This window comes from Lithobates pipiens, unplaced genomic scaffold (genome assembly GCF_037356315.1).
Source record: "Lithobates pipiens isolate NorthernLeopardFrog02 unplaced genomic scaffold, aLitPip1_a1.2 Scaffold_8, whole genome shotgun sequence".
In the NCBI taxonomy this organism is placed as follows: Eukaryota; Metazoa; Chordata; class Amphibia; order Anura; family Ranidae; genus Lithobates; species Lithobates pipiens.
The window spans coordinates 450,275,641-450,298,839 of NW_027507903.1; the positions used below are offsets into that span (position 1 = coordinate 450,275,641).

Genomic DNA, 23,199 nt, shown 5'->3' on the forward strand with positions numbered 1-23,199 from the left:
TGAAACCAAGAGAAAAAAAGTAACAGGGGAGGGATCTCTGGCACATGATTGACAGCCCCAGCTCTGTTCCTGTATGCTGTGTAATCTCTTCAGTATGTAATTTCAGCTCTCCGACCCCTGTTTTCTGACAGCTCAGGCAAACTCTATAAATTCTGTACTTTGAAGGAATGTAGAGAAGAAAAGACTGCAGATAACAGTTACAACTTATGCAGAAGGATTTGTTTCATCTCTGTGTATCACCTGTGACCAGTCGCTTCATTGGGTATATGTGAGGGTTTACAACTGCTTTAAACCAGATTTGGGTTTTAAAGTGGATGTAAGCCCGACATTTTTTTTATGTCATAATGTAGAGTATAATATTTCCTATCATTTGTGCCCAGTCTTGCCACAAAGAGTTAATCCAGCTCTAAGCAATCCTCTTTTATTGTTCAGTGAAATAAATCTTGACAAACAGAGAAAAACTTTGTCAAATCCTCCCCCTTGCTGTGAGTGACAGGTGGTTTACATATCTCTGCACTAGCCTAAGAGACATGCATTATTTTTTAATTCCCTCCCACTCCTTTCTTCTGCTGCTCTGCAAGGATTGGCTGTTCCACACCTCAGCAAGATTTGGCATGCTGAAGTCATGTGGGGACTTTTCTGGGTGTTGACTGGATGTTAGCGATCATAGCAGAAGTTCAGTGTAAGAAATACACAGGAGAAAATGCATGTTGATAAGGGGAGTGTAGAGGTGGGCTTGGAGTCTACTGACATCACGACTCCACCCACTGTGCCCTGGAAAACAGACCCACCCACAAAATCTGCAGTTTTTCGGGTCTCATAGCAGATAGAGGGGGAGACATTATATCCTTCTAGATAACCAATATTGCAGTAGTTTAGAAAGGATGAGAGTGGGTTTACATCCACTTTAATAAATATAGTGAATTTAGCATGACAAATACTGCACTATTCCAAATTGCTAAGTACATTTATGTTAGTCTGGGTGATTTTTTTGGACTCTTGCATTGTATGAGATCAGTATTTATTATATTTGGATGCTCTCATTTTGACATACAGTACTTATGTATTTGTTGGCTGGGTCTAATGTCAGCACTACTTGTACAGATGGATTACAGGGATTTTAAATTCCTCATAATAACACATAAAGGTTGAAACACTTTATTATTTTAACTTGTTTTTTTATCATAGCACCATAGTTCACTTTGTTTACAGTCACTGAAAAATGATAATAATTGATATGATAAGTGACTCCCATAAGTGATGGGGGAATGACTATGAAGCTCTTTCTTACTAAAGTACACACCATAAGAAAATCAGACGCACGGTCGTCCAGTTTTTCTCGATGTTTCACAGCAGGTCCAAACCGAGCATGGTACTAATTGTACAAAAATTCTCGACCGGCAAAAGCTTTTTTTTTTTGGTTATTGTTTCTGATCATGTGCAGTCTTTCATATCGGATTTTTCTTGTAGGAAAACATTAACCACTTGCCGACCAGCTCATGCACATATACTGCGGCAGGTTGGCCCCCCTGCGCAAACCTATGTACCTGTACGTTGGTCCGTGCAAAGAGGGCACGCAGACTGCAGCGGAGCGTGCCCGCGGGTCACATGGACTCGATGTATACAGTCAACTGTATACAGAGACAGAATGGGGAACTGCCTATGTAAACAAAGCGATTCCCCGTTCTGCCTAATGACATGTCAGAGATCTTCTGTTCAGTGATCAGGAACAGCGATCTGTCATATCCCAGTGAGCCCATCGCCCCCACAGTTAGAACACACCCAGGGAACACACTTAACCCCTTGATTGCCCCTAGTGTTAACCCCTTCCAAGCCAGTGTAATTTTTACATTGATCAGTGCATTTTTATAGCACTGATCAATGTAATAATGTTACTGGTCCCCAAAAAAGGGGACGCTTTCTCGTCCCCCCCCTCTTTTCCTGCGGCCTGCCAGGTTGCGTGCTCGGATAAGGGTTTGGCATGGATTTTTGAGGGGACCCCACGCCATTTAAAAAAAAAAAATTGGCACGGGGTTCCACTTAAAATCTGTACCAGACCCTTCAGATCTGGTATGGATTTTGAGGGGGATCCCCATGCCATTTATTTTTTTATTTTGGCGCAGGGTTCCCCTTAACATCCATACCAGACCTGAAGGGCCTGGTATGGAATTTAGGGGGACCCCCACACATTTTTTTTTTAAATTTTGGTTTGGGGCTCCCCTGTGGGGAAATTCCATGCCGTTTTTTTCAATGAACTGTTATGTGTATTGTTGGACCTACAATTCATTATAGCCGCGAGTAGTTTTAAAATACTTTTTTTCCTTTAGAAATGTAATTTTGCTGTCAGACTGTTCTAAACACAGGAAACATGCGCCCCTTTACAGGCATACTATAGACACCCCCAGGTACAAAATTTTAAGGAATATTACACTTTTATTGTTTCACTTTAAGCATTATTAAAATCATTGCTCCTGAAAAAACTGCAGGACCCAGGTCCCCAAACACTTTTTATGACAATACCATGCATATAAGCCTTTAAAATTAGCACTTTTGATTATTCATGTTTGTGTCCCATAGACTTTAACAGTGTTTGCATGTTCAAACTAATTTTTTGCCTGTTCTCATGTTCTGGATGCGAACCGAACAGGGGGTGTTCGGCTCAGCCTTAGTGGCTGCCATGGTGCCAATCACCTTCAGACATTGAAGAGCGGTCAGGTGAGATGAAGCGAGGGTTGAGCGGATCCTGTCCCGGATCACCGCAATCTTCTCCTCGGGTAGTGAGATGGTCCCTTCCACTGTGTTGAAATGTGCACCTAAAAATACGAGAGACTGAGATGGATTCAGATGACTTTTCTCCAAATTCAGGAGCCACCCAAACTCTTGGAGAGTGGCAATTATTAGGCTCCAGTGCTCTAGAAGTTGACCTTTGTCCTGGGTAGAAGGAGGAGGTTGTCTAAATAATGATGAAGATGAACTCCTTTGACTCTGAGCATAGCAACAACAGCTAACAGAACCTTGGAGAACACCCGTGTTGATGTCGTGAGACCAAATGGAAGGCAGGTAAACTATAAATGTTGATCACCTACTGCAAAGCAAAGGAACTTTTGGAAGTCTGCCACCACAGGAACGTGAAAGTAGGAATCTTTCAAGTCTATTGACACCAACCAGTCCCCTGGATGAACCGACTGCTGAATTGTTAATAGTGATTCCATCTTGAATTTTTCCTTTTAGATAAACCGGTTTAGATGAGTCAAGTCTATGACTGGTCTCCATGTGCCGTTCTTTTTCTGCACCAAGAATAGAGGAGAATACATGCCTTCGCCTCGTTTGCCATCTGGAACAGGAATGGCTGCGCCTTGAACCAATAAAGAGCTTGCGTAAGCTAAAAGAACTTGATTTTTTTCCTCTGAACTTGGAAGATTTGTAGGCATAAATCTTAGTCTGGGGGTGCTGTTGAAGACCCAGGTGTGGCCTGAGGAGACCGTCTTGACGGTGCAGAAATCCAGAATTGAGGCTGCCCAAACATGCCGGAAGTGGAGAAGGAGAGCCCCTGACATGTTTGAATGGGCCCAATTTCAAAAGGACTTAGTGGAGTCCTGGTTACCAGAGGAAGACCCTTTTGTGGGCTTTTTAAAAGAGGACTGCCTGGATTTCCACGATCTTGAAAATTCACGACCAGGCCTATAGCTGCCTGCTTCCCTTGCACAATTGGTATTCTGTGCTCTTGAAAAGGTGTGTTTCTAGTTCTGTAAATGCCTATCCTGAGGGAGGAACCCAACTTACCACCCATGGCCCGGGTTATGGCGCTATCAAGCTTGTTGCCAAAGAGGGAAGTGCCCTCAAAGGGAATACAGCACCAAGCTTGTTTAGAAGCTGGATCTGCCAACCAGGGTTGGAGCCACAAGGCCCTACGGGTGGAGACCTCTGACAGCATTACCCCGGCCACTAGTAGAATAACGTCAATAGAGACCTCCTCCAGAAAGGCGGAGACCAGCCTGATTTCCTGAATAACAGAACTTTTGGCTACCACTTCAGAGATACCGCTAAGAGACTCGTTCACATTTTCTGACCATGCCTCTAAGGCCTTAGAGACTGCTGCTAAGGCCAGGAAAGGTTTGCAAACTGTGCCTGCTGTCAAATAGATCCGTTTCAGGTCGGAATCAATCCATCTCGCCAAAGGATCCTTAAATGAGACCGTATCTTTGAGAGGAAGAGTACGTACCTAACAAGTCTCATTAATGCAGCATCCACCAAAGGAGCTGACTCAAGGTGTTTAACCTCTTCTTCCTTGAAAGGGTATAGTTTTGAGATTTTAGATTTTCGTTACCGAGCTGATTGAAAAAATTTCTCTGTTTAGGAGGAGAAATTACTGGGTCTTCCCAATTCAGAGCTTCTTTAACCGCTTTTACCAGAGAAGGAACCAAGGCGTATTCAACACCCATCCCAGGATCATCTGCTTCCGACCCACTATCTGAAGGGGGAGCTAGCTGACTGGTGACTAGGTTGGGAAGACTCCCATGCAGGTCCGGATTGGCCATAGGGCAAACCGGGCATTTGCCCGGTGGGCCGCGGCCACTGGGGCCGCCAGGCTGCAAGTCCTTGCGGGGCTTGAGCTGGCGCTGTTCATCCAGCCTCTCCTCGGCCGCCCGGCTGCCAGGAGGAGGAGCTAGATGAGACTCCTTCGGCCTCTGCGCGGCTGCGCGGCCGCCTGTACATGTCAGCCATTGGTGCCGGGAGGAGGAGCCAGAGCAGACACCTTGGAGTTGGTGAAAATATGAGTTCAGCCCCCCCTAAACTGCATAGGAGGACCGGGGGGCTGTATATAGAAGAATAATTCTCTCCATCTTCCTCCTGCAGTAACGGAATGCCTGCGAGAGGGAGAGGAGAAGCATTCCGAGACTGCAGGAGGAGGATGGAGAGAATTATTCTTCTATATGCAGCCGCCCCCACCCCTCCTCCTATCCTGGTTCTCTCTGCTGCTCCCCCCTGGGCCCTCCACCGCACCCACACTCTCTGCCACCCCTGGGCACTCCACCGCACCCATACTATCTGCCATCCCGTGCTCTCTGCCACCCCCCCATGTTCTCCAAGGCACCCATACTCTCTGCCATCCCCCCATATTCTCAACCCCCCCATGCTCTCTGCCACCCCCCATGCTCTCTGCCACCCCCCAATGCTCTCTGCCACCCCCCCATGCTCTCTGCCACCCCCAATGCTATCTGCCACCCCCCATGCTCTCTGCCACCCCCATGCTCTACACCTCCCCCCCATACTCTCCACCACCCCCCATGCTCTCCACCTCCCCCCATGTTCTCCAAGGCACCCATACTCTCTGCCAACCCCCCATGCTCTCTGCCACTCCCCCCCATACTCTCCACCTCCCCCCATGCTCTCTGCCACCCCCCCCATGCTCTCCACCTCCCCCCCCCATGCTCTCCACCTCTCCCCATGTTCTCCAAGACACCCATACTCTCTGCCAACCCCCCATGCTCTCTGCCAACCCCCCATGCTCTCTGCCACCCCCCTCATGCTCTCTGCCACCCCCATGCTCTCTGCCACCCTCCCATACTACCCACCTCCCCCCATGCTCTCCACCTCCCCCCATACTCTCTGCCACCCCCCATGCTCTCCACCTCTCCCCATGCTCTCTGCCTCCCCCCATGCTCTCTGCCTCCCCCCCCATGCTCTCCACCTCCCCCCATGTTCTCCAAGGCACCCATACTCTCTGCCATCCCCCCATATTCTCCACCTCCCCCATGCTCTCTGCCACCCCCCATGCTCTCCACCCCCCCATGCTCTCTGCCACCCCCATGCTCTCCACCTCCCCCCATACTCTCCACCTCCACCCCATACTCTCTGCCACCCCCCATGCTCTCTGCCACCCCCCATGCTCTCTGCCACCCCCCATGCTCTCCGCCTCTCCCCATGCTCTCTGCCACCCCCCCATGCTCTCCACCTCCCCCCATGCTCTCCGCCACCCCCCAATGCTCTCTGCCACCCCTGGGCACTCCACCACACCCATACTCTCTGCCATCCTGTGCTCTCTGCCACCCCCCCATGCTCTCCACCTCCCCCCATGTTCTCCAAGGCACCCATACTCTCTGCCACTCCCCCATTCTCTCTGCCACCCCCAATGCTCTCTGCTACCCCCCATACTCTCCACCTCCCCCCATGTTCTCTGCCACCCCCCATGCTCTCCACCTCTCCCCAATACTCTCCACCACCCCCTCATGCTCTCCATTTCCCCCCATGTTCTCCAAGGCACCCATACTCTCTGCCACCCCCCATGCTCTCTGCCACCCCCCCATGCTCTCTGCCACCCCCCCATGCTCTCCGCCACCCCCCATACTCTCCACCTCCCCCATGCTCTCTGCCATCGCCCATGCTCTCCACCTCCCCCCATGCTCTCCACCTCTCCCCATGCTCCCTGCCACCCCCCATGCTCTCCGCCTCCCCCCATGCTCTCCGCTACCCCCCATGCTCTCCACCTTCCCCCCATGCTCTCCACCTCCCCCATGCTCTCCACCCCCCCATGCTCTCTGCCAGCCCCCCATGCTCTCTGCCAGCCCCCCATGCTCTCTGCCACCCCCATGCTCTCTGCCACCCCCCCATGCTCTCCACCTCCCCCCATACTCTCTGCCACCCCCCATGCTCTCTGCCTCCCCCCACGCTCTCTGCCTCCCCCCATGCTCTCTGCCTCCCCCCCATGCTCTCCACCCCCCCATGTTCTCCAAGGCACCCATACTCTCTGCCATCCCCCCATATTCTCCACCTTCCCCCATGCTCTCTGCCACCCCCCCATGCTCTCCACCTCCCCCCCATACTCTCCACCCCCCCATGCTCTCTGCCACCCCCCCATGCTCTCTGCCACCACCATTCTCTCCACCTCCCCCCCATACTCTCCACCTCCCCCCATGCTCTCTGCCACCCCCCATGCTCTCCACCCCTCCCCATGCTCTCCGCCACCCCCCCATGCTCTCCACCTCCCCCCATGCTCTCCGCCACCCCCCATGCTCTCCGCCACCCCCATGCTCTCCGCCACCCCCCATGCTCTCCGCCATCCCCCCATACTCTCCACCTCCCCCATGTTCTCTACCATCTCCCCCATGCTCTCCGCCTCCCCCATGCTCTCCGCCTCCCCGCCTGCTCTCCGCCTCCCCCCGTGCTCTCCGCCACCTCCCCCCGCGCTCTCCGCCACCCCACGTGCTCTCCGCAACCTCCCCCGTGCTCTCCGCCACCCTCCCTGTGCTCTCTGCCCACGCCCCCGTGAGCTCCGCCACCCCCGTGCGCTCCGCCACCCCCTGCTCTCCGCCGTCCTCTCTGTGCTCTCCACCTCCCCACATTCTCTCCACTGCCCCCCTGTGCTCTCCCCCTATGCTCTACGCTGCCCCCTGTGCTCTCCTCTTCCTCCCTGTGTTCTCTGCCTCTCCCCTGTGTACTCGCCCCCCCCATGTTCTCAAGGTTCTTCCCTGTGCTCTCCAACCCCCATGCTCTTTCCTGGTCCCACCTCACCCCCTCCCCCTCTCAGGGGATCTGTCAGGGAGGACAGTGGGGAAGGGGCAGGTTAACATGTCATGGGCTGCTCAATGCAAAATGCCCGGGCCTATTTTTTTGTCCCAGTCCGGGCCTGCTCCCATGTCTCATGGACTTGTCCCTCTCCTGATAGAGGAATCAGTGGATCTGGAGGGGAATCACAAGGCTTTTCAGCGTCTTTCTCCTGTAGCGACTCTTTCATGACACACTTAGTGTTTCTAGGTGTTGGTCTGCACCTTCTCTCGCATTAGCTGCTTTAGAGAAACAGCGGTCACAGAGAGAGGCATGAACTGGGACCCTGCATCCCTTACATGATCTCTCTGGGCCCCTACTGTGAGATGAGGGGGGTGCAGAGAGCCTCTACTATGGTCCTTGGACTTAGAGGAGGATCCATGGTGTCTAGAACCAGAGGAGGAGTGCCGGTGGTGTGATTTAGAAGACTCGCTCCTTCTGTGGGAACTACTTTGTCGTTGGTCAAACCTAGAAGGGCTGAGAAAAAGAGGGAAAGACAGAAATAGAGTGAGAGAAAGGCTCAAGGTCAGGAATAATGCCCTACACTCCACTCTCTTCCCTCCAGCAGGTAAAGGAAAAACACAGTTTCCAAATCCTACCTGCTGCGAGAGGACTGGCCACCAGGAGGCAGTGAAGAGTCCATGGGTCCATGATACCGAATACACTGCAGGTGGAACAGAGAATGCATCAGATGTCAGCAAGGGAGAAAGGCAAAAATTCAGACCCATCTGTAATTGCACTTACCTGGGGTAGGCTCTGCAGGTGCTCAGGGAATTCGCTGCTATGCCCATGATCATTCCCGGAATCTGCAGGCCTCCCAGGCTTTTAAAATTGCCACTGCGTGATGTCACGGCTGCGCATGCGCAGAATGCAGCCGGAACCCGGAAGAGGGAGTGGCGGTTGGAACACACAGGGAGCCAACCGCTGCTTAGACATAAATATGAAAGGACAGGCAATGCAGAAAAAAAACAACAAACACAAACACTGCTGCTATGAAGGTGATCACTTACCACCCCCTACGATCGATTCGGCTAGGACATCAATACGCACACACCGGGCTTTTCCGGGCAGATAATTGCCACCTGCAAACTGCTAGGCAAACAGGACTGTGTGCACTTGTCTTTCCAATAGTAGACATGATTCCAACTCTTCAGCGCTTACTCTGCAATACTCTCCATACCCTGCTAACAGTCAAGGCTTATAGGAGGGACGTGACACCATATCGTTCGGCCAATCAAGATTGTAGGACCTCGTCTTCAGCTAGGAGAACCAAACATATGGTCCTATGGAGGAGGACAAAAAAATAACATGGCTAGGAGCTCACAACTGAAATTTATAGGGAGGGGTCCTATTGGGTAGTTATGGATGCGGGGTCAACCAACACATATGCTGCCATAGAGCCTGTCAGGAAATTAAATTTTATGGTAGGTATCTGAAAAAAAATTCCATCTGGATAGACTGGGGAAGAGTTTACATTTCTATAGGTTTTTCATCCTACAGGCCTCATAGGACGAGAAGTAAAAGGAAATCTCTCTGATGGAGTCACATACGGGTTTAAAAACAAAAATCTTAGCTGTTCCCCACTCTATTCAAAATGGGAAAAAAAGCTTGAGTTGTGCATTAACATTCCATAAAATAGTAGTGTTCACATGTCTATTGAGCTGGGTTTTTCTGCACACCACTGCACTATGTCTGTTGTGAATAGGGCACATTGAATTATATGTGCCATTTTCACACCATACATGTACGGTGGTGGGTAGAAAAATGCAACTCAACAGACATGTTATGAAAAAGCCCTTAACCACTTCAATACCGGGCACTTTCACCCCCTTCCTACCCAGGGCAATTTTCAGCTTTTAGCACTTTCACAATTAGAATGACAATTGCTTGGTCTGGGAAGGGAAAGGAAAGGAAGGGCCCAGGAAGAAGAAAGAGTCCATCCAGGACTAGTGGACTCCACAATGTGAGGAAGCTTTCAGACAGTTGAAGTGGAGCCTTACCACTGCTCCGATCTTGGCCTATGCAGACCCCACCAAACCCTAAGAACTGCACGTGGATGCCAGCCGAGACGGGCTAGGCGGAGTGCTGATATGATGGGCATCTGAGGCCCTTGCCTATGTGAGCAGAAGTCTAATTCCTGCTGAAAGAAACTATCTCACTCACAAACTTGAATTTCTGGCTCTGAAGTGGGCAGTGGTGGACAAGTTGAAGGATTATCTTTACAGGGCAGAGTTCATCGTAAAGACAGACAACAACCCCCTCACATACTTGCTCACCACCGCGAAGCTGGATGCCACCGGCCACAGGTGGCTGGCTGCTCTCTCTGCGTTTACCTTCAGCCTGAAGTACAGACCGTGGGTTGGTAACCGAGATGCGGACACCTTGTCAAGAAGGCCCCGTGACTCCCAAAACCCCTCGGAAGATTGGACTTACCTTACCCCTGAATGAGTAAGAGCTCTCTGTGAAGGGACAGGCCAGCAAGGAAAAGGTGGGGCCCAAGCTGAAGAAGTGGGAGTGTCCTCAGTGGGTGTGCCCAGGTGTTATTGTAGCATCTCCCAGATTAAGCAAGAGGGTCTTCCCAAGCTATCTAAAAAGGATCTCAGGAGAGACCAGGAGGAAGATTCACTCTGTGGGATAGTACTAAAGGCACTGGAGAACAAACAACCTGATCTGCTGCAGAAGAGCCCCCGGAAAGAAGCCCGGCTACTACAGAAAGAGTGGGATCGGCTGCAGTTACAACATGGGGTGGTCTACCGAAGGGGCCCCTCTGAAGATTCCGACAGAGAGAGGGTGCTGATCGCTCTGCACGACCACCATGGTCATTTGGGAGCTGAGAGAACTCTTCAACTCGTAAGGGACAGGTTCCACTGGCCTCACATGAGGACCGAAGTGGAGAGCTATTGTCATTCCTGCCTCAGGTGCATACAACGGAAGACCCTGCCCCAGAGGGCTGCCCCAATGGGTCATTTAGAGAGCACTGGGCCAATGGATCTGGTCTGCATAGACTTTCTATGTTTGGAACCCAACCTAAGTGGGTAAGGGGACATCTTAGTAGTTACAGATCACTTCACCCGCTATGCCCAGACGTTCCCTACTGGAGACCAGCAAGCAGCCACAGAAGCAAAGACTCTTGTGGAAAAGTTCTTCGTCCGTTATGGTCTACCTCGACGGATACATTTGGACCAAGGAAGAGACGTTGAGAGCACACTGATAAAAAGACTGTTGGATTTACTAGGCATACAGAAGTCCAGGGCTACTCCCTACCACCCACAAGGGGACCCTCAACCGGAAAGGTTCAACAGAACTCTCCTGAACATGTTGGGGAATTTGACTGCAGAGCAGAAATCCCATTGGAGTAGGCACATCACTGCATTGGTTCATTCCTACAACAGTACCAAGAGTGATGCCACTGGATATTCACCTTATAGGCTAATGTTCAGGGGTGAAGCCAGGCTGCCAGTGGATCTAGCCTTTGGGACCTCTCTGGACCACACATCAGAGACCTCTCATCGAGGGTGTGTGGACAGACTGCGGAGGAACTTGAAGCTAGCTTATGAGCAGGCTCAAGCTACCTTGAACACCAGAGAAAATAGGAATAAGAGGAACTTTGATTTAAAAGTCCGAATTCAGGATCTCCAACCAGGTGACCGTGTCCTACTAAGGAATCTGGGCATCCCAGGCAAACATAAGTTGGCTGATTGCTGGAGACTACAGGAAGCTCCCAGGACTCCCAGTGTACAAAATCAAGCCAGAAGGAAACAATGGGCCAGTGAAAACCTGGCATCGAAATCATCTCTTACCCCTCACAGAAGCAGTTAGGGTAAATCCAGAAGAGGATCTCCCCTCCACATCCACTGCTGTGTGCAGACTAGCAACTAGGTCTCAGCCTGCCCCCTCTGCAGATGAGGATGAGGAAATGGAGATGAGTTGGCTGTGGTCACCTGAGACAGAATCTGAAGTTGATGTTTCCCCAAAGACAGGAGAAGATAATAATGGGACTCTTAGGGCAGAAGCCCCAGAATTTGTGCCAATAACGCAACAAGCGGAAGAATAGAATACTCCTGTCTATTCCCCATTACCAGCATCTGAAATGAGGATACTTGTTCAAGAATGGTGGATACACCAAAAGGCAAAGAGCAAAGAGAGACATTCGCCCACCAAAGACACTGACTTGTACATTGGGTGAATGCTCTGAAGCAACTCAAATTGCCAGCAAAAGAAACTCTGAAATGCCCGGTCCCTCTACTTCTGATTCAGTGAGGGACAACCACAACTCACCCCTTGACACATCTGTAACAGACACTATAGTGTCAGATGTAGGTGCACAGGACAGCTCCTCACCACATGAGAATTGGTGGGAAGCTCCTCTCTGTATTGTGTAACCGTATAGAGACAAGAATACAGGATAGAGTAAAGATTTTGAACATCTTTGGGGACCAAAAGAGACAAAGTAGGGGGAGTGTGTAGCGCTGGCATCCTTGCCTACTAAATGATGTTAGCATTTACAATGAAAGTTTATGGACGTTTCTATGGCTTAGTGTTTGGCGCCATCTAGCGGCCAAACACTGATAGTGGACTTAAATGATTTTTGCTTTATCAAAGCATTGAACTTTTTTACAGGAAGTGACTGTTTACACTGGAGAGTTTAACTTTTTACCCAGGATGCCGGATGCCCTACCCATGGAGACTCTCACTGACAGTGCATGCTGGGTAGGACATAAAAGGAGCCAGAGCAGCCATCTTAGGGCTCTTGGGAATGCATGGCCTGCCTGTGAGGATTTGTGAGGAAGCCTGTTGCCCTTGCAGAGACACAGTGATCATATTGGGAAGATCGAGAGACACTCGTTTGAGCATCGGAAGACCAGGTCCCCCTATCGGGACGGAATGACAGAGCCGGCTGACATAGAAGCAAGCTGCAAATACCGGACCAAATTTACCATACCAAGCTTTTGATCCAGTTGGTGTGCGGGTTGTGGCCCACAGTTTATTAAACTGTGCACCTAGTTAGACTTATATACAGGCCTCGTTGGGATCCATAGTCCTACGGAGGAGGGCAGAAGTCTAGCAACTGGCACTAGGCAGGCATAAGGTCTACTTACTATCGCATCTCAAGTATTGTATTATAATTACGGAAGCAACACTAAGATCATCCTTAACTCAAATTTAATTACTTTAACCCTTGGATTACAAATTATAAGGAATTATCATTGCTAGCGAAGACAAGAAGACCAAAAAGACTGAGTACTTTAAGTGAGATCTCACACAGAGCTATAAAAGTAGGGGAAGCTCCCTTGTAATTATCCTGTTTATAATTGTTATATCAAAAGTCATTGTTCTGTCATTCTATGTTGGGATGACAGCACATTATTGTAACCACCTGTTTGCCAATACTTATAGTAAAATATACTTTGGTTTAGTACATCGTTGTGTGAAATATTGTTTTTCCTCCAGCAGGTGGAGCCAGTGGATCCTGAAAGTTGAATACAGGTATATTGTGTTATATTATATCGTACCGTATTGTATTGCACCACAGCTGTGTCAAGGGGACTGAGTCAAGTTAGTGGGGTTTATTAGCAGAGTGCAGGCCCAAATCAAACCAGCAGCTGGTTAGTGCTACATTATATTTACTTGTTGTAAACTAACTTTTTTTTAAAAAAATTTCACTTACTTACGGGTTTCCAGGCCTAGGCAAATTATGTCATACATCCCAGGTGTCTTCAGGAGAGTAGGAGGGTTTTTCTCAGCTAAACATTCCCTCCTGTCTGCATGCCTGAGCTAAGGGCAAATGGATTCCAGGAAGTAAATGTTGCAAGAATTATCTGCCCTTACTCAAGATGGCCACAGCTAGAAATACTAGGGCAGCGTTTTTTATAGTGATTTCTCAGCAAAATAAAGCATGGATGGATAGGTGTTCGATTTGAACACTATAAATTAATTAACCACTCGTCGTGGCCGCTTACCACGTGATCACTCCGTTAAATGACGGAGTGATCACTTGTAAACAAACCGGCGTCATGTTATGACGCTGGTTCCTCCCTCCCCTCTCTGTACCGATCGGTACAGCGGAGGGGGAAGAGATTGGTGTCAGCAGCGCTGTGGGCTGCATCTGTAGTGCCCACAGTGCTGCTCACCTAAAATTAACCCCTCAATTCCCTGCCAATACTCTGCAATACCCTGCCAATACTCTGCAATACCCACCAATACGCTGCAATACCCGCCAATACTCTGCAATACCCGCCAATACTCTGCAATACCCGCCAATACCCAGCCATACTCGGAGATACCCAGCCATACTCGGAAATACCCTGCAATACCCAGCCATAGTCAGTGATATCCTGCAATACCCAGCCATAGTCGGTGATACCCTGCAATACCCAGCCATACTCTGTGATACCCTGCAATACCCAGCCATACTCGGTGATACCCTGCAATACCCAGCCATAGTCAGTGATACCCTGCAATACCCAGACATAGTCGGTGATATCCTGCAACACCCAGCCAGCCGTCATATGATGTCCTTGACTTTGTGCGGGGATATCTGAATGAAGGGTGTAGCTACAGGCATCATTCAGATATCAGCTTTTTCAGCCGGCGATTCCCTACACCATAAGAACAAAGCTGTTCCACTTTTGTGAAAAAAAAAAAGGAAAATAAATCTTGATATTTCAAAGAATTGTGGAAAAAAATTACAACTTCAAAAAACTCATCATGCCTCTTACTAAATACCTTGGAATGTCTTCTTTCCATAAAGGGGTCATTTGGGGGTTATTTGTACTTTTATGGCATGTTAGGATCTCAAGAATTGAAATAGGCCATCAGTCCTTCAGGTGTGATCAATTTTCAGATATTGGCACCATAGCTTGTGGACTCTATAACTTTCACAAAGACCAAATAATATCCACCAATTTGTACTTATTTTCACCAAAGATATGCAGTAGTATAAATTTTGGCCAAAATGTATGAAGAAAAATTACTAATCTGCAAAATTTTATAACAGAAACGAAGAAATTTTTTTTTTTTTTTACAGAATTTTCGTCTTTTTTCTTTTATAGCACGAAAAATAAAAAAACCCAGCGGTGATTAAATACCACCAAAAGAAAGCTCTATTTGTGTGAAGAAAAGGACAAAAATTTCATATGGGTACAGTGTTGTATGACTGTGACATGACAGTGTTGTATGTATGAGTAATTGTCATTCAAAATGTGAGAGCACCGAAAGCTGAAAATTGGTCTGGTTATTAAGGGTATTTAAGTGCCCAGTGGTCAAGTGGTTAAATAGCATTTTGGTTTGTAGTGCTTAGATTCAGTATAGTTACGCTTTAACTGTTCACCTGGACTTTAGCTTTAAAGTGGTAGTAAACACGGCTGGTATACCTACAGGTAAGCTTATAATAAAGCTTACCTGTAGGTACAATATGTGCTAAACGTGTGCCATTTAGGAGATATTCAGTGTTGCCCTAGCCGGTAGACATGTGCAGCTAGTTTCGTTACGAATTCGTTTTCGACATATTCGTTCATTTGAGAGCATCCAAATGAACGAAAGGCTCTTTTTATGATGAATGTGTACGGAAATGAATTGTCAGAAAGAACGAAAATCCAAAAGAAAGAAAAACCAAAAGAACAAAATTCTGAAAGAACGATGATCCGAAAGAACGAGGATCCGAAAGAACGAAAAACAATTCAACCTATGAGTTTAACAAATCGATTACATTCGGATTATTTTGTTTTTCTTTCTTTCCAACTATTTGTTATCGCGAAATATAAACAAATAATTGATGAATGTATTCCTATTTCTTTTGGATATATTTGGATTGATTTGATTTTTGGATGGGCAGTGTAATGGCCTGTACGATCGGATTTTCTGACAAATGTTGGATGTGAGCATGTTGGCTGAAAGTCAGACCGTGTATTCTCCATCGAACATTTGTTGTCGGACTTTCCGCCAACCAATGTTGGCTAGCAGGTTCCCAAATTTTCCGCCAACAAAATTTGTTGTCGGAATTTCTGATCGTGTGTACACAAGTCCGACACACAAAAGTTCACGCGTGCTCGGAATCAAGCAGAAGGAGCCACACTGGTTATTGAACTTCTGTTTTCTCGGCTCGTTGTACGTCTTGTACGTCACCACGTTCGGAATTGTTGGCCAACATTTGTGTGACCGTATGTATGCAAGACAAGTTGGAGCCAACATCCTTCGAACAAAATTTCACAGTTTTGTTGTCGGAAAGTCTGATTGTGTTTACGCGGCATTAGTGTGTTCCCCTTATTCCCTTGTGCAGGCAATTATCTGAAGTAATGATAGCCACATCTAAACAAATGGAACGGAACGAATACTAATGCATCCGAAGTTACGAATTATCCGAAGTAACGAATGCCGCATCTAAGTGAATGGAATGGAACGAATATGAATGCATCCGAGGTTACAAATTATCTGAAGTAACGAATGCCGCATCTAAACCAATGGAACGGAACGAATACAAATGCATCCAAAGTTGCAAATTATCCGAGTAACGAATGCAACGGAATGAATATGAATGCATCCGAAGTTACAAATTATCCAAAGTAACAAATGCCGCATCTAAACGAATGGAACAAATGTGATTGCATCTGAAATTACGAATGGCGATCATAGCAACAGTGCTGTAAACAAGGCCTGTGTTTTGAAGCCCATCTGTGAGTTCTTTTACCATGGTCATATGATATTAATGATTAAAAACGGAATTTCCAGTCATGCCGGCTCTTCAGCGTACATTTACAGATCATAACGAATGATCCAATAAATGGAAAAAAAACAAATGAAACAAAAACGGAAAGAAACAAACATTTTGGTAGTGCAGGTCTATCAGCCGGTGACGCCACCCACACAGGAGCGACATACCTGTGTTGTTCCTTCAGAGCTCTGCGCTGTGACTCTTGGGTGCATGCGCGGGAGCGACGTCATTGCGCCTCAGCCATTCAAGCAGCCACAGCCCACAAACCTGGATAGAAGACTGAGGGAAGATGGAAGCTTTTAGAGCAGGGATATGTAATTAGCGGACCTCCAGCTGTTGCAGAACTACAAGTCCCATGAGGCATAGCAAGATTCTGACAGTCACAAGCATGACACCCAGAGGCATGAGGGGACTTGTAGTTTTGCAACAGCTGGAGGTCCACTAATTGCATATCCCTGTTCTAGAGCGTGTCACTGGAGGGCTTTGTTCGAAGGTATTTCATTATGTGCTAGAATGCGATGCATACATTATGCTCTTAAAAAGGTTGTATACCCGCTGACATTTTTTTTTTTTTTACACACCTGTACGGCAAAAGGCATAATGAGCTAATATGCACCACATACTAGCTTATTATGAAATACTTACCTTAGAACGATGCCCCGACATCTCACCCGATCCACACCGAGGAAGCTGACATGTTCCCTCGTGTGTTTTCCGGGTATCGCGGCTTCGGTGCTGTGAGTGGCCAGAGCCGTGATGTCGTGCGCGGGAGATTTCTTTCCGCCATCTGCCAGGTTTTCAGCCGAGAATCCAGTGTGCATGCACCACTGCAGTCAGCGGCTCATTGCGAGGGAAATATCTCCTAAACCATATAGTTCACATTTTGACTATACAACCACTTTAACTCACAAGGAGATTTTTTTTTGAATATGCACGAGTTTACTCATTAATAGCGGGGTTCCACCCTAAAGTGGAACTTCTGCTGATCGGAACCCTCCCCCCCTCCGGTGTCACAATTGGCACCTTTCGGGGGGGGGGGGGGGTGCAGATACCTGTCAAAGACAGGTATTTACACCCACTTCCGGGCATAGACTCCCATGGGAGTCTATGCCATTTCCTGTCCTGCTGTCTGCTGGGACACACATGGGCCCCAGAGACAGCGTGGACAATTCCTATTGCGCTGCGCGACTCGTGCATGCGCAGTAGGGAACCGGGAAGTGAAGCCGATTCGCTTCACTTCCTGATTCCCTCACCTAGAATGGTGGCGGCAGCAGCCGAGAGCTGAGCGTTCGATCGGCCTTGGCTGCCAGCATCGCTGGACCCCGGGACAGGTGAGTGTACATTTATTAAAAGTCAGCAGCTGCAGTATTTGTAGCTGCTGGCTTTTAATATTTTTTTCCGCAGTACAGTCCCGCTTTAATAGTACAGCTGACATCATGGCAAGGCTTTACATTTCACACAACTGTCCTTTCTACCCAAAAAGACAAATGATTTCAGCAATGCCATAAAGCATACACTATACACACATCGTCACTAAAGTAGCAAACTCAGCAAAAAGCTCGGGACAGATCCCATACAACGCATGCGTCGCTACCCAGAGCACGCATGCGCACTAGCTCTACATTCTTGCAGCAAAGCAAGTTCCCCCTCCCCTCACAATACAACGCGCGGCTGGTCGCTCAAACCAGTCCTCCCGCACCATAGAGACGGGTGGCTGGAGCGGTCGGCTGTACCATAGAGAGTTCTCTGCGTATCCTATCCATCTGTAGTGAGAGAGAGACGTCTGTGTGCGCGCGCGCGGTGGTTCGGGACAACAGAGCCCGGGAGGTAAGTGAAGGCGGCTCGGGGTTGCCAGGCCTTTGGGCTTAAAAGGCGCGGAGCTGACTAGGGGAAGAGTGGCCCTCCAGGTGTGTAGGAAGTACAAGTCCCAGCATAGCTTGTTCTGTGTACTTCCGCAGTGGCTGGAGGACTGTACCCGATAAGACTTATGCAAGGCTGCTATGGTCCTGATTTCCAGGGATAGCTCCTTTAGACGTGTCCCTGGTAATATTGTAATTGGCCAGTCACAAAGCTGGCAGGATTTCATGCTATCCATGTGCTTGGAGCGATCTTCATGTGTAGGGATGATTTGTATATAATGTACAGTGAGCCTCTGAAGATCCCGACTGGACAGCACTGGAGTATATTTAAAGCTCTCTTTTTTTGGTATGTTTTAGGTACCATCTGTCCCTCCTATTGTGGATATGTCACTTCCTGTCCCTTAGGCAAAACAGGAAGTAAGGGGAAATCTTCTCTTGCACCATTGTCATTGGGACAGATGTCCCCCATGGAAGATTTCCCTCTGTTTCTTGTACTGGTTGCAACTTTAAAAGCTTAGAACAGAGGGTGAACCTACCTAGAAAACCAAATCTGACAGGGGTTCAAACTGTTCACCGCTACTTAAAACTTAAAGCGTAGCTCCTGGGAAAAACAAAACAAAGTCAGCAGCTACTAATACTGTAGCTGCTGACTGTTAATATTAGGGCACTTACCTGTGCAAGGATCCAGCGGTGTCCTCACCCGAGCGAAGCCTTACGGCTTAATGGTCTGTTCCCTACTGCGCATACGCAAAGCACGTCCTCTGGGAAGGAGGCCAGGCTTCAGCTGACCTCACCATTGCAAATTCATTAAGAAGTGGAAGCAGGTATGTTTTACTTTTTTATTTTATTTTTGCACTTCTTTTTTTTTTTTTGGATCACTTTTATTCCTATTACAAGGAATGTAAACATCCCTTGTAATAGGAATGGTGTGTGACAGGTCCTCTTTATGGAGAGTTGCGGGGTCAAGAAGACTCCACATCTCTCCTCCAGGCTGAAAAGCATGAGATCGGGAAAAATAATTCACTATTCTCTTGCTGACATCCACTATTGCAGCTTTGTTTATTTCCGGGAACCCGGCTGTGATGTCATAACATCGCACCCTGGGCCTCCGCCAGTCATAGAGATGATTGGTGACCATCTGGTCACCGGAAATCTCTATGCTCGTCATCCGGCTGCGGGCCACCGATGGCACGACAGAGCCCGGAGAAGCACTGGATGGTGGCGGAGGGGGAGACGTCCCATCCTGTCGCCTATAAGAACGATCAATCGGCGGAACTGCCGCTATGATCGTTCTTATCATTCTTTCCGGCCGGCGATTCTGTGCACGATATCTGAATGATGCCTGTAGCTGCAGGTATCATTCAGATATTCCCACTCAGTGTCAAGGGCGTCATATGATGCCCTTAGTATTGAAGTGGTTAATGCATGTCCAACCAGATCCTGTTTTCTCTGAATGCAGGTAAACATTGAGTGTGAATGGCTCTGTTGAAAAAAATCTGATTTATGTGAGTTTAGATTTCTTCTTGAAACACGCATAAATACAGTGCCAGTGTGAAAGAGGCCTTACTTGCAATCCCAGGCTTCCCTGAAGCAACAGGAGCCCAGAAACCATGGCAGGAGCCAGCAGTTTTGGATAGGTTGAAGAAGGATTAGAACGCCTGACAGGTGTTGTTGCCGTTTGTGTCCCAGGCAGATTCATCCTCCCTATTTGTCCTGTTTACCATTATCACCGTAAGTAAAATAAATCACAAATTTTGAGCTGTCACCAGTACAAGAATTGGGGGGGGCATCTTCCAATAGAAACACTAGTTCTGTTGACCTTGGAGACAGCCAGAGATTCCCTCACTTTGGAGGCATTTCTGCCAATTTCTTGTTTTGGCTCTGAGATGCAGAAGGCAAAAAAACCTGATAGGAGTTATTCTACCATATAAAAATAAGTTTTGCCTTTTGTTCTACTTTACTTTCCGCTCACAGTAATTGCACAGATGGGTGGCAGCTGCAGGCCAGGTGACATACCTGTACATTGCTGCCTTTCTTCTGGGGCAAGCATGCAGGCACCCCCTTCTGACTCGTGCACGAGTTTGGCAGCTGATTTCAGCCAATGATTTTGGTTGAGGTTAGCTGATCGGCCAATCACACCCAGAGTTCTGTGTTTACAAATACAGCCAGAAAATAAAGTAAAAGCAGCACTCAGTTAGCCCCTAGATGTTAACCCTTTCCCAGCCAGTTTCATTGTACAGTACTATCACTGATTACTGTATTAGTGACACTAGCAATGTCATTGTCAGTGACCTTCCCAGCCATTCTCGATTAGTGCCAGATTGTCAGCCACCCTGTTGCAATCGCACTGTAAGTCACTGCCATTACAGTATAGTGTCTATAGTGCTGTAAATTCCAGTATACATATACCATAGTATGTAGATGCTATAATTTTTACGCAAACCAAGTAATATATACTTGTTGGGATTTTTTTCTTTTACCAAAGACATGTAGCAGAGTGCATTTTGCCCTTCATTTATTTTATTTGATATATTTAACCACTACAATACAGGGCACTTTCGCCCCCTTTCAGCGCTCTCGCACGTTCAATGACAATTGTGCGGTCATGCTATGCTGTACCCAAATAACATTTTTATCATTTTGTTCACACAAATAGAGCTTTATTTTGGTGGTATTAATTCCCGACTCCGTTTTTTTTATTTTTTACGATATAAGCGAAAAAATTGCGGAAATTTGGAAAAAAAACGATATTTTCTTCTTTCTATTTTAAAAGAAATCAAATAAAATCGAATTTTGTCATAAATTTAAGAAAAAATTTATTCTGCTACATGTTTATGGTAAAAAAAATTCAGTTAAGTATATAATAATTGGTTTGTGTGATCAGACATATGTAGGCAAATGATCATGTACAGATGTGTGCCGGTGATCAGTGGGACATAGATGGGGGGCAGGTGTTTTTATTATTTGGGGACATGTGTGTTTACACTAGACTGGTGATCAGTGAGTAAAAAGCTGTAAAAAACAGCTCATACTCACTGATCACCAGCCGGCTGCAGCGATCCCCTCTCCTCAGCGACCGGCTGTTTGTTTACATCACATGATGGCTGTGATTGGAAATGGCCATCATGTGATCAGGAGGGCTAATCATAGAGCCCTCCTGCTGATCGGAGATGCGCTGTGTCTGGGTGACACGAGAGCATCGGAATCGTGCCGCTGCGCGGGCACACGTGCACGACCCCCCTCCTTCTGAAGGACGTTCTGAACGTCCACTCAGAAGGAGAGGGCACCCACCTGGCCGTATATGTACATTGCGTACAGTGTTAATTGCCAGTTAAAGTAGCACAGTGCTGAATAACAAAAAATGCTCTGGTCATGAAAGGGATTACATTTTCCAGAGGTCAAATGGTTATAAACTTCTGACATAAAAATATGAATAAAGCATATCCCTCTATAGCAGGGATATGCAATTAGCGGACCTCCAGATGTTGCAGAACTACAAGTCCCATGAGGCATAGCAAGACACTGACAGCCACAAGCATGACACCCAGAGGCATGATGGGACTTGTAGTTTTGTAACAGCTGGATGTCTGCTAATTGCATATCTCTGCTCTATAGTATGTACTTGTCTCATTTTAGAGAAGTGTCATTTGTCTGCTGCAGTCTGCCTGAGTCACTTTTGGCAGGTTTTCTTGACACAGATGTAAAAAGACAGGAAAGGGAGCACCAGCACACAGCCTTTGACAACATCTGCTCTGTTTCTGTGTGCTGTGTGCTGTGTGAATGGGATATGTCCCTTCTCTTTAGTCCTCTTCAGCTCTCCTCACTGTAACTTCAGCCACACCACCCCCTGCTTTCTGAAAGCTCAGACAAGCTATAGAAATTCTGCACTTTGAGCAGCTATAGAGGAGAGAGGGAGTCAGATAATCAGGTACAATGTATGTAGGAGGATTTGTTTCATATCTGTGTATCGCCTTAAACCAGTCACTTCACTGGGTAAGGGTTTACAACCACTTTAAAGTCACTAAAATCTTTCAAACGTAGTAGGTGAGGTTGAAAAAAGACACAAGTCCATCAAAAGTCCAACCTATGTGTATGTCAGTATTACGTTGTATATCCCTGTATTTTAAGGTCATTCAAGTGCTCATCTAAGTTCTAGTTGATTTTAACCACTTGCCGCCCGCCCTATAGCAGATACACGGCGGCATAGTGGTTTCAAAATCCTGACCGGACGTCATATGACGTGATCAGGATTTAGAGCCGCTACGCGCCCCCGGGGCCCGCATAGCGGCGATCGTTGTTGCGGGGTGTCAGTCTGACACCCTGCAACTACGGTCTCCATAAAGAGTCTCCAACGGAGACTCTTTACCATGTGATCAGCCGTGCCCAATCACAGCTGATCACAATGTAAATAGGAAAAGCCGGTGATCAGCTTTTTCTCACTTGCGTCTGTCAGACGCGAGTAGAGGAGAGCCGATCGGCTGCTCCTCTGACAGGGGGGGTCTGTGCTGATCAATTATCAGCGCGGCCCCCCTGAGGATGCCCACACTGGACCGCCAGGGATGCCCAGCACAAGGAAATCCTCCCTAGACCACCAGGGATGCCAGTCAGTGCCCATAATGGATGCCAATCAGTGCCCACAATGGGCATCACTGATTGGCATGCATTGTTTGGCACTGATTGGCATCCATTAGTACAGTATAACATACTATGCCGCCTATCAGTGCCCACCTGTGCCGGCTATCAGTGCCGCCTATCCATACACATCCATGCCAATCCGTGCCACCTATCAGTGCCCATCCGTGTCGCCCATCTATCAGTCCCACATCAGTGTCCATCAATGCCACCTCATCAGTGCCACTTCATTGGTGCCACCTAATTGGTGCCCATCAGAGCCGCCTTATCAGTGAAGGAGAAAACTTATTTACAAAGTTTTGAAACTGAAACAAAAAAAAAAGTTTTTATTTGTTTAGCAAAAAATAAAAACCGTAGAGGTGATCAAATACAACCAAAAGAAAGCTCTATTTGTGTGAAAAAAACGATAAAAATTTCATTTGGGTACAGCGTAGCATGACTGCGCAATTGTCA

The 23,199-nt window shown here is 47.7% G+C and overlaps 1 protein-coding gene across 1 annotated transcript in view; it reads left to right on the forward strand.

Moving 5' to 3' along the window:
* Nucleotides 1–17,920: 17,920 nt before the first annotated feature.
* The window catches only part of CNOT8 (CCR4-NOT transcription complex subunit 8), a 39,610-nt gene continuing 34,331 nt past the window's right edge, over nucleotides 17,921–23,199 (forward strand). Inside the window, exon 1 of the mRNA XM_077468381.1 lies at nucleotides 17,921–18,082. The gene's annotated coding sequence lies outside the window, so the exon portion shown is untranslated. The remainder of the gene's footprint in view (nucleotides 18,083–23,199) is intronic.